Consider the following 11,273-nt stretch of genomic DNA (forward strand, 5'->3'; position numbering starts at 1 on the left):
GTGAGAATATTATCTAAAGAGAGGTAATATATATTAACAGAGTAAAATGGGAAATATTGGAACAGAAGTTTCATTTCATTTAGTTGTTTAGTCGTGTCCGACTCTTCATGACCCCATGGACCAGAGCACGCCAGGCCCTCCTATCTTCCACTGCCTCCCGGAGTTGTGCCAAATTCATATTGGTTGCTTCGGTGACACTGTCCAACCATCTCATCCTTTGTCGTCTTCTTCTCCTCTTGCCATCACACTTTCCCAACATCAGGGTCTTTTCCAGGGAGTCTTCTCTTCTCATGAGATGGCCAAAGTATTGGAGTTCCAGCTTCAGGATCTGTCCTTCCAGTGAGCACTCAGGGTTGATTTCCTTCAGAATTGATAGGTTTGTTCTCCTTGCAGTCCAGGGGATTCTCAAGAGCCTCCTCCAGCACCACAATTCAAAGGCATCAATTCTTCGGCGGTCTGCTTTCTTTATGGTCCAGCTCTCACTTCCATACATCACTACAGGAAAAACCATAGCTTTGACTATTTGGACTTTTGTTGTCAAGGTGATGTCTCTGCTTTTTAAGATATTGTGGCTAATTTAACAAAACTCAGCAAGCTTTATGGCTGACTGGATATTTGAACCTTGTTCTTCCTACTCCTATGCCTTTCTTCTAACCAGTACAGCCTGCTGGTATAACCATTTGACCCTGAATGATGAGACATTACGATGTCTCACAACAGGAGAAATAACAGCTAGTTTGAATCATGGAATTACGTAAAACCTCAGCTAAATACACCCATAGTGCATTGGTCTGGGTCTAGCTTAAGGTAGTGAGAGACATTTTTGTTCTGTCAACAGTGTCAAAGTGGACTCAGCTGCTGTTCTCATGGAATGGGCAGGGAATGGAGAGGGGCAGCATTTTGTCCTTTGCCTCCATTAGCAAAACTGTCCTGGCTCTGACAGTAACAAATTCCGAGAGAACAAGAGTTTCAGATACCTTGCACTTTCTTTTCTCTACATTTCATTGTGTTGCCTAAAAGAGAATGTTAATCTGTGGCAGGATGTGGGACATACATTGCAGATGATATGGAGAACTATGATGAATGGGGCCTACTGTGAGGTAATTGTGTGGGTTGAAGTCAGTCTGTGGACTATGTTAAGTTCCCTAAAGGAGGATGCCCAGACTTCCACTGGAGTAATAAATGGCTGCGAAAAACAAGGATTGCCGCCTTGTTCCCTGTCAACACTGAGAGGGAAGAAGGCAGCAACTTATGTATTTATGTGTTCTTGGGAAAAGTTCATGGCTGGGCCTTTTCTCCAATTTGGATCAACTAAGGCGCACACAAGCAACAGATAGTGGGAAGAGTTGCGGCTCCATACTTCAAACCTCCCAGGGCCTTCAGGATAGGCCTGGATATAAATAAATACTTACCTTACAGTTCTTTTTTGAATGGCAGCTGCTCAAGGAATAGTGACTGGCTCCAGAACTGTCAACCCCAAAAGGAAAACTAGCATGGCCAAAACATAACTCCATCCCAGGGGTATAGAGGCTCATTGCCTCATGCTGGTTATTACTTGGAAAAACGATTGAATTCTTGCTTTCCAAGAGGGGATTACATACCTTTGGCTTCTGCACATACTGTGCAATAAAGAGGCGCTATAAATCATACTCCTGTTAAACTCACACAGGGTTTGATGCCTTAAGAGTTGCCAAGTTTGTCTTACACGCAAGCCAGCTGGCTTATATGCCAAAGTAACAGCTTAAAAGGAGGATGCTGATAACTGTCAAAAGAGCTAGAGCAGCAGTATTCTTCTCCAAAATCTTGAGGAATAGTTCCCTTCAACAGTGTCAGATCTGATCTACCCCAACACTTGAATAAGATCAACGGACCAGTTGAAGCAGCTTGAAGGATCCTAGCCAAGAGACTGGTCTCCTTTGACTGCAGGGTATTTATAGCTTCACAGAGTGTACTGTCACTGAGTGGTATGCTTATAGGGCAGCAGGATGAATGAACTGCTCTGTATTTGCTTTGGAACAAAGTGTGTTTTAGAAAGCAAAGAAAGCAATAAGTGATGGGTCCAGATATAATAAGGGTCTAGTGGCAGCAGAGCCCTTGGCTTTTTAGCAATTGTAGATATTGGCAGTAACTTTTAACTTTCTATTCCACCTCTAGGTCCCTGAGAACACTCTATAATGCTTTCGTTCTTCCATAGACTGCAAAATTAACATATACAGCTGTGTTCCAGGGCTTGAGTTGGTAGCTGGGACATCTATTAACCTCATTCAATAGGTTCTAACTATGTGAAAGATGCAGGATTATATATTCCTATAACACAAAGTCCTCATATATGAAGCAAGAAAAAGATGCAGCAGTTATAGAAACATAAGAAGTCGCTTTGGACCATTGATCTATCTAGCTAAGCATTGTTAACTCTGAAGGGCAGCAAAGCCTTTCTAGGGTTTCAGGCAGGATTTTTTTTTTTATTAGCCCAGACTAGTATTGCCTACCTTGATATTACCTAGTAGTCTGCCATCCAAGTTACTAACCAACCCAATGTTGCTTAGCCTTTGAAATTAAAAAAAAGATCAGCTGTGTTCAGGATGCCATGGGAGTTGACGAGTCCTGATTTTTCTGATCTTTAGGTGCAGGAGCATTGCTAGGCGCTTAAAAGGTTAGTGACTCAGACTCCTGGAGTTTAAATATAAATAACATTTGTACATATGAACAGATTTCTACACTGCGCATTGAAGAGCACATCAGACACTCTGAGAAATGGATCTGGGTTCAAGGCCAAGTTTACACAGTGACTGCAGAAAGTATACAGTGTTCAGTAGGTCATTTTTACTATCACCCTGCAAATTGGGTTCTGAATTCAAATCCATTTCACGGAGTATATAAACCAGTAATTAAAAAAAATCTTGCAATGTAGGACTATGAGACTAAAATAGCACGTGCTATATATGTTTTAATCATCTATCATATAACTGGAAGTTTCCAGCTGTTGCTTGGTTAAACTCAGAAAGAGAAGTGTTTCCATTGTGAATCTCTAGTCACTCGTACAGAAGTGGTCATTTTTCCAGCCTCCCCATCCCACGTTCTTTTTGCACAATTAATAACCAATCATGTGGAGACCCATGGGCAGAGGTCACTCCACATGCTGGGTGTAGCTCCTAACATGTGCCAGGTTGACTAGGATGTCAGCAATGAGGAACCATGTCAGGAACGATTAGGGAACCACTCCCAGCTCATCAAAAATAATTTCCATGTGAGCTAATATTATTCCTAAAGCTCATAGTGGGTGGGTGAGGGGGAAAGCCCTTCAGTACCTAAATGCTCAAAAGCCTCTCTTCCCAAAAGGAAAAATGCAGGGCATTTTCTAACCATCTGTTAGAATGCTGCAATGTAATTGCAAATACTAGCTTTGCACTCGTCTTTCTCAGATACATGGGGGCATCCAACCCGGCAGTCTTGTCACATTTCATTCCACCTTATTTTGTCCCTCAAGCATGGCAGTTTGAAAACTGGATGCAAAGAGCCCTGCTGGATCAGAACAAATGTTTCTCTAATACAACATTCTCTTCACACGGTGACCAACCACTTGCTCATAAGAAACCTGCAAGCAGGGCATGAACATAATAGCACCCTCCCACCCCTGGTCCACTTCCTCCAAGACACAGAACCATGAAACTTGCTCTGTTTATGTGCTACATGTGTACTTCCTTTTTTTCTGTCCAAATTCTCTCACTATTTAGCTTCACTTTCCATCTTCATAGATACATATGTTGTCCTCCTGGAAAGGGCAGGCTTGCATTTGTAACTTTTGTGCCTAAAATAATGCTGGTTTTGTCCAATTGCATTGATCCAGATCCTGGTACATTTACAATGGCACCATTTGCACTTCACTCAGGAAAAAAAAGCCTCATAGCGTTCAAGAGACCGAACCCCATAGGATTCCAGTTTTAATGTGTATCATAATGTGGGGTGGCTGTAAAGGCTGAACTCTGAGGTGGGATTGTGGAACAGTCACAAGACCAAGAAGATAAATCTTTTATTAAAACAAAGAAAATCATCAGAATGGCGAAAGGATACACATGATGACAATAGGTGCAAAGAATGCAATCAGAGTGGATGCATAAATAGCTAGGAAAAATCAACAGCAGAAAAACCCTGACAACTATACACGGGGGTTTATGCCTTTTTAATGATGTAGAAGAATTTGTACTGGAGCCAACCCCCCGCCCCAAAAAAACCCAACCCCTAAGGGGAGTTCTCACAGACAGCAGCTTGTGATGGATGGTAGGAATTGAGCTGTGTCCTTCCTTGATTATCAGAGGCAGACTGTATGGAAAAATATTAGGCTGAAGCTAGATCTTTCCATTCCCAAAGCATATGCATACATTGCTTGCTGTTAATAAGATGAGGAAATGCAATGTTTTGAAATAAAGAGTAGCTCAATGAGTTTCTTTAAAAAAGGAGGGGAGGAACAGAAGCAGCAGCTGGATTATTAGCAGAAATTTAAAGATAATGGAGAATGATATATTGGAAATTAAAACAGAAATGAAGAAAACAATGCAGCAATTTAAAAAGATTTGAATGTGACAATGGAGAAAAGTGTGGCAGAAATAAAAGCAGAGATAAATACAGCATTATCAGAAAATAAAGATGAAGTGAAAACATTGGGCACAAAAAATAAGGAAATTGCTAGAATGTCCAAGGCTAAAGCCAGACAGTTCTGTGTGTATGGCGATATGCTTTCTGAAACAAATAAAAATTGATTGGTTTGGAGTAGAGACGGGCGTGAACTGCCAGTGGTTTGTGGTGGTTTGTTTTTCCGCCAAACAGGTGTTTGGCACTTCCCAGTCCCTCCTCCTCCAGCAGACGCCCACTCAGAGGTAGTGTCCCAGCTTCCCTGCCCTGCCTCCGTCACGTGCTGACTTTGAACGGGTGCCCGCCTGAGGAGGTGGGGCTGGAAAGCACTAAACACTGGTTCAGCCAAAAAAAACCCAACACACACGAACCAGTATGAACCATCTCTAATTTGGAGAATGGGGAAAAATGTGAAATGATGTGGATTTCCATGCGAAACGAAGGGGTGTATGCCCCCCCCCGATATACTGTACTTCATTTCGCAAACATCTATATGAAAGAAATGTTCATGGAAATGATAAAAGAAAAGCCTGGATAGATGTACAACGGTGCACTAGTACAGGTGTATTCAGATCTTTGTTATCAAATGGTGACTTGGAGGTGTTAATTAAAGCTAATTATCTATACTTTCAAAGAACTATATGGAATATTTTTGGGGTATCCAGTTTTGTTTTGGTTTTAGTTTTATGTGTTAGAAAAGTTCATAAGGTAATGTATTCACAAAGGCTTTCACGGCCAGGATCTAATGGTTGTTGTGGGTTTTTCGGGCTCTTTGGCCTTGTTCTGAAGGTTGTTTTTCCTAATGTTTTGCCAGTCTCTGTGGCCGGCATCTTCAGAAGACAGAGCACAGAGTGCTGTCCTCTGAAGATGCCGGCCACAGAGACTGGCGAAACATCAGGAAGAACAACCTTCAGAACACGACCAAAGAGCCCGAAAAACCCACAACAACCATTCATAAGGTAACTTCATTACAAAGCGTGAATTTCTCAATGAGTGGGGTTTGCTGGATGAACAACAATTGGAACAAGAAGTAATTGAACTTTAAATGTGCCCATAAGGTCAAGAGGATGTGATGTAGATTTATTTTAGAACGAATGGACTACTTGACAGGTATATGGTATTAGATAAGTATGATGAGGTTATAGTTATAGTTACCGTTATAGTTATAGTTATAGTTAGTTATTGATTGCTGGCTGGATAGGTCAGTGAGTTAGGTATTTGACTGAGGTTGGTAGTTTGATTCCCACCTGTGCATCCGAGAAGAGCAAGTCTGGGCAAGCTGCACAGCCGCAGGATACTCCCAGAAGATGGAACCCAGTGCACGAGTGGGTTGTGTGTGCACACCAGGGGCGAAGCTATTCATGAGAGAGAGGTGGAGCAGCTGAAAATTAGAGGGTATGTTGTTGCTGAGGGGTCTCAAGGCTTTCAGGCTCGGGCCTCTTGGATTCTGTAGTGCTACTTGCGTTTAATGTCTCCTGTCCTGGTTGTATAGGTTTCTCAGTCTGAATCTGTGACTAAGATACTGCTGGATTCCTGGATGATGATAATCTACTAAATACCATACATATTTTAAATGTATCCATGTTCACATAAAAATGCAATGTTAAAATCATTTATGGGTATATTGTCCAGAAGCAGTGCTTCTGATTTTTTTAATTACCACACATAATACTCTTGAGAGCCAGAATTCTATTGCCAGTTTATGGTTGCTTGTAAATGGAAAATCATGACAGTTATGGAAGCAAATCCCTATTTACTAGCAAGGTTATCCGTCTGTGCTGAGTGCCGAGGCTGCTGAATGAGTTGTGAAATCGCTTGTGCTACACCTGCACAAATGGGGGAATGTGGAGGAGGAGGGAAATGAGGCTTTTTTGAGTAATAAAATCTCTGCATTAGTAGAATGGCATTGCTGAGTACAATCATACTATGTGGTGTGTTCATTTTGATTAGAACAATTAAAAACAGCATGATCACAAACATTGTAGTCACTTTCCAACGTTCATTCCAATCATTGCCCTTTCATTATGTGTTATTTATAACATTTATAACAGTGGTGCCTCGACTTACGAACTTAATCCGTTCCAGAAGATGTTCGTAAGTCGAATCAGCATTTCCCATAGGAAGGCATTGAAAACCGATTAATCTGTTCTGGCTGTTTTTTGTTTGTAAGTAGAGGTGCCGTTTGTAAGTCAAAGCATTTGTTCCCATAGGAACTAATGCAAAACCAGTTATTCTGTCCTCTACCACTAGGGGGAGAGTTTTTTTTTAACCTAAGATGACTTAGGTTAAAAAAAGGCTAGGAAAAGAGGGAGGGAGGGAATGAACACCTTTTAAACAAAACAACTTTTAAAACAAGCAGGTTTAAATCAAAACAAGCAGCTTTTAAACCAATTTTTGCATTTTAAAATTACAGTACCAGGCAGTCCAAAGTCCATTTCCCACTTTCCCTGTGTTTTTTTGTTCGTAAGTCGAAACTCTGTTCGTAAGTCAAAGCAAAATTTTGCGAGCAGAGCTGTTTGTAAGTCAAAATGTTCGTATGTAGGGGTGTTCGTAAGTCGAGGCACCACTATCATGTTTATCATCTGTGTTCAAAATGACTATCTACTGTCAAAATGTGCACCAAAAAGAGGGCAGTCTTACTGTTCAAGTTATTATGCTTTCCAAAAGAGGTTGAAACTAGAAACTATAAAAATATATAAACACCTTAAGTATTAAATAGTTTATAACAAATTTTGATGTGCATTAATGCTAATTGCAGTTGGGTTAGTGAATTAACAACAGCATACTAACTACAATACTGATTTCTATTCATTGCATGGAATTTACAAATTTACACATCTTAAATTCATTAACATTTTGTAAATACATATCAAGAAGTGGCACACTGATTAGCAGATTAAATATTGATATGTTGATGACAACCTAGTGAAAAAATTTCAAATGCAGAGTGAAGAAACATCAAATTCAGTGGAAGTCTATTTGTCAAATTGCATGTTTTGTCAGGACTTTGGAATCTATTGAGCCTGTGGATAATATCAACCACTGTATATGCTGGGTCTTCAGCATCTAAAAATGATAAGTACTCAACCACAAGATGTAATCTGAACAATATACATATATTTCACTCGTGTAAAAATGGACATGGTGATCAAAATATTTAGATCCCCTGCATAGTAATATTTTTATAACAGCAAAATGTTAGTCTTGTCATTGGCTCAAAATACTGTGCATGTAAGAAAAAAATGTGCAAACAGATTTTGTATCTTACTGATACTCTGTTGCATTACTAGGTGAGCAACCAAGCACATCAGAAAGTCACACGGTCACTTGTTTGCTAGATGTGTTTTCCAGCTACACAATTTTGAGTTTACACTGTGCAAACTCAACAGGGCTTCTGCGTGTTGTCTTCTTGGTGAGCAACAAAAATTGTTATTTGATGGTGCTACTGAGCTATTGAATCTATTTTTCCATAGATGCAGATGGCCTTACTTGGGGTAAATAGTTACTTTAGGAAAAAGCAAAAGCAGCCATCCCCTGAGCTGGTGTAATTTCATTTCATTTCAGCTAGGTCAACCAGAATGCATTTGGGGTCACTTTGTGAGTGCCTTTCCATGTGAGAAGCTGCCAGCACTTCAGTCAGTTTTGTAGGGGATGGGTTTCCGGATTCTATGAAAGCATGCATTTTGACTAGAGAGGGACACAACTTAAGTCATGCCCTTTCATATGGAGGCCTCTGTGTGGCACCACAGGTGCTGCATGATCTGCCCCCCCCCCGGCTGGCTGGCTCACTCACGTGTTGTCATGCACTGCCAGGGTCCTCCTTCTGCGGTGGCAGATCAGTGCTGGGAGGATCTCAGGTTGCCCTTCCCCACCTCCTCAGGCAGCTGACCACTCAATGGCTTGCCGGGGGAATCTCTGCCTGCCTCCTCACCTGAGTGGTTGGCTGCCAGAGGAGGTGGGGAACTGAGCTCCTGTCCACATTGGCCTGCCACTGCAGGGGGACCCCAACAGAATGTGATGAAATGTGAGTGGGCCAGCCAGCTGAGGGGTGGGGAAAGGGAACACACAGCATTTATGGTGGCTCAAGCAGGCATTTAGACTTAAGTCATGCCCATCTCTAATTCTGACTTGTGTCTTCATGCTTTTCCAAAGAGAGTACTGTATGGGCGTTAGCTAGCATCTGTACATTCAGGAAGTATAGGAAACAGCAGGTTGTAATCTCCACCATGAAGCATAAAACATCTAGGTCAGTATGGGAATAAAAAGTGAAAGACCTGAGAATCCGTATATTTTGGATATGGAGGGGGAAAATGGTAAGAACATTTTCTGCTAGGTGCTTAGGAAAGGAACTCCCAACTCCACGGCTGGACACTACTTTTAATCCAACCAACAAAATTTGCTTAGAAAAGTGTGTAAGTTTTAGTTCTCTGGAACTCTTCACCAAGTTTATACTTTGTTTTATAGCATTCTGATTGGCCCTGCCAAAAATATTGTCTGATTATGGAGTCTGAGCTTTTCTACCTGTCTTTGTTTCTTAAAGGGACAATTGTGAATCCATAATTGTACCTGAGTACTGTATTGCACTGTAAGAAGTGCCTGGATTTTGAGTTGCAGCATAGAATAGGACTTGTGCACTTCATATCAGGATTGTTGTGAATGCATGTTTTTAAATCATGTGAAGCATCTTTCTGTTTCAGACTTAAAAGTGATACAGATGGGAGTGGCTGTGAATGGGCTTGACAGGTACCTAACAGATGGTTTATACAATGTACGTTTAGCATAAGGGGATATGGGATATTTTGTTTGAAGAATCAGGTCAGCTTGTGACATAAACTGGCACTGATTCTGGGTTTGCATAATCCAGAAGGCAAAGAACAATATCCTGCAGACTCCAGGAGCAAAACTAATCATTTCCACTGTTGTTTTCTCAAGTTGACAGCACTACTCTCTCCTTCCAGATCACTAAACTGATTGCAGAAAATATGTGTGTTCTCCTTTTACCACCTCCAGCCAAAAATGACCTCGTGTGGCTATTTTGGAAGGGCCAGAATACAGTGGGGGTGGGGGGTGGGAGTTTCCTTAGGCTTATTTCACAAAGGTTCTGCTTTCTAGTGCATAAAGAATGGAATGTGTTACCACCACCTTGGGCATCTTTAAATCAAGCTATAGAGGATAAGGCTACCAATAGGTACTAATCATGGTGGCTATATATACATTCCAGTATCTGAAGCAGAATTCCTCTTAATGCCACTTGGAGTGGGAGGCATCATTTCCCCCATTTATATGCCCCTGGTTGCCCACTGTGACAACAGCATACTGGACAAGATAGTCCTTTGATCTGACCAGCCATGGCTCTTCTTATATTGAAAGATTGGATAGAGATGAATGTACTGTACTTAGAAACATTTACTTTCCTGGACCATTGATCTCAGTTTTTAATCAACTCTTTCACTCTCTCCCCCATGCCTCTAGCCCAAGACTCTCCAAAAACCTCACCAACCCTCAACTCCTACAGTCTCCCAACCAATCAGAACCATTCCTGCCAACATTTCATGCTCCTCACCCACCCCTCCCATCACATACTTATCACACTAAAGCATTTCAAAACAATACACTTACCATCAGCATATGTATACAATATGTTTGAGCATAACTGAGCATCACATACTCATCTTAAAATGGAGAGAGAGAGAAAAAAACCCTCTTGCTTTAATGTCAGCGCTGGGTTTGCAGTGACCAAAGTTCAAGGTTCTGAGAGTTTGTTTTAAGCAAACCCCAGTGTTGAGCATTTTCCATTTCAGTCTCTTAGATGGTACACTCTGGTCTCTTCATTCTGTCTCTCCACCTTGGTGTGTTCTCAGGATCCTGCTGGTCTGACTTCTGTATCATCCTATTCCACCATCACTTGTCTTGCCTCTAGCCCTAAGGCCTCTTAAGAAACCCATAGCTGGATCTTGCTTGGCTGTTCCCCCTTCTTTGGTTCTGAAACTCAGCTCTCACATCTGCAAAGGCTATCTGCTATTACATTCTCTCCCTTTTACAATGCTTATATTGGATTGGAACTCTTGGAAACAATAAGACCACCTTTGTAGCATAGCATTCCTATTTTGCATGGTCCTCAGCCAGCTAAGAGCTATGTTGCCAGTTTCCAATATACATTGCTTACCCCAAAGGTAACTCCTAAACTTTTTAAGGATCCTCACAACAGCTAGGCATTCCTTTGGGATAGTTGCATAGTTTCTTTCATATTTATTTCACTTCCTACTCACAGTCTCATGCTCTTGTAACAAAACTGCATCCAAGTAGCATATTACATTTAGTAATAACTTAAGAAACCTAGACTAATATTCAATCCATTTCTGTGGGTCTCCATCATGCATATAAATTTTCTCTCAGCTGTTTCCCTCTGTATTCTTGATTTTTAATGGTTCAGTTCTAAAATAGTGACTTTCAAATCCTCTGTAGAGTGCCCTGGTAGGTTGAAATGGTCAGTCTCATGCCCATGTCTCAAACTGAGTGAGAGATGGTGCCATTTATCCTGTTGCCAAAATTTCTAGCTATACCTCTGAGGAAGAGTGATAAACTCAGCAGCAGAGGGAGATGTTCAGAAATGAAAAACTTCCCACAGCTTCACCAAGTCATGA

At 41.2% G+C, this 11,273-nt stretch overlaps 1 long non-coding RNA gene across 1 annotated transcript in view; it reads left to right on the top strand.

Annotated features, from left to right (window-relative positions):
• LOC144589234 (uncharacterized) overlaps positions 1–11,273 on the top strand; it is a 34,834-nt gene that overhangs the window by 15,212 nt on the left and 8,349 nt on the right. The window lies entirely within an intron of this gene.

This window comes from Pogona vitticeps, chromosome 4 (genome assembly GCF_051106095.1).
Source record: "Pogona vitticeps strain Pit_001003342236 chromosome 4, PviZW2.1, whole genome shotgun sequence".
NCBI lineage: Eukaryota > Metazoa > Chordata > Lepidosauria > Squamata > Agamidae > Pogona > Pogona vitticeps.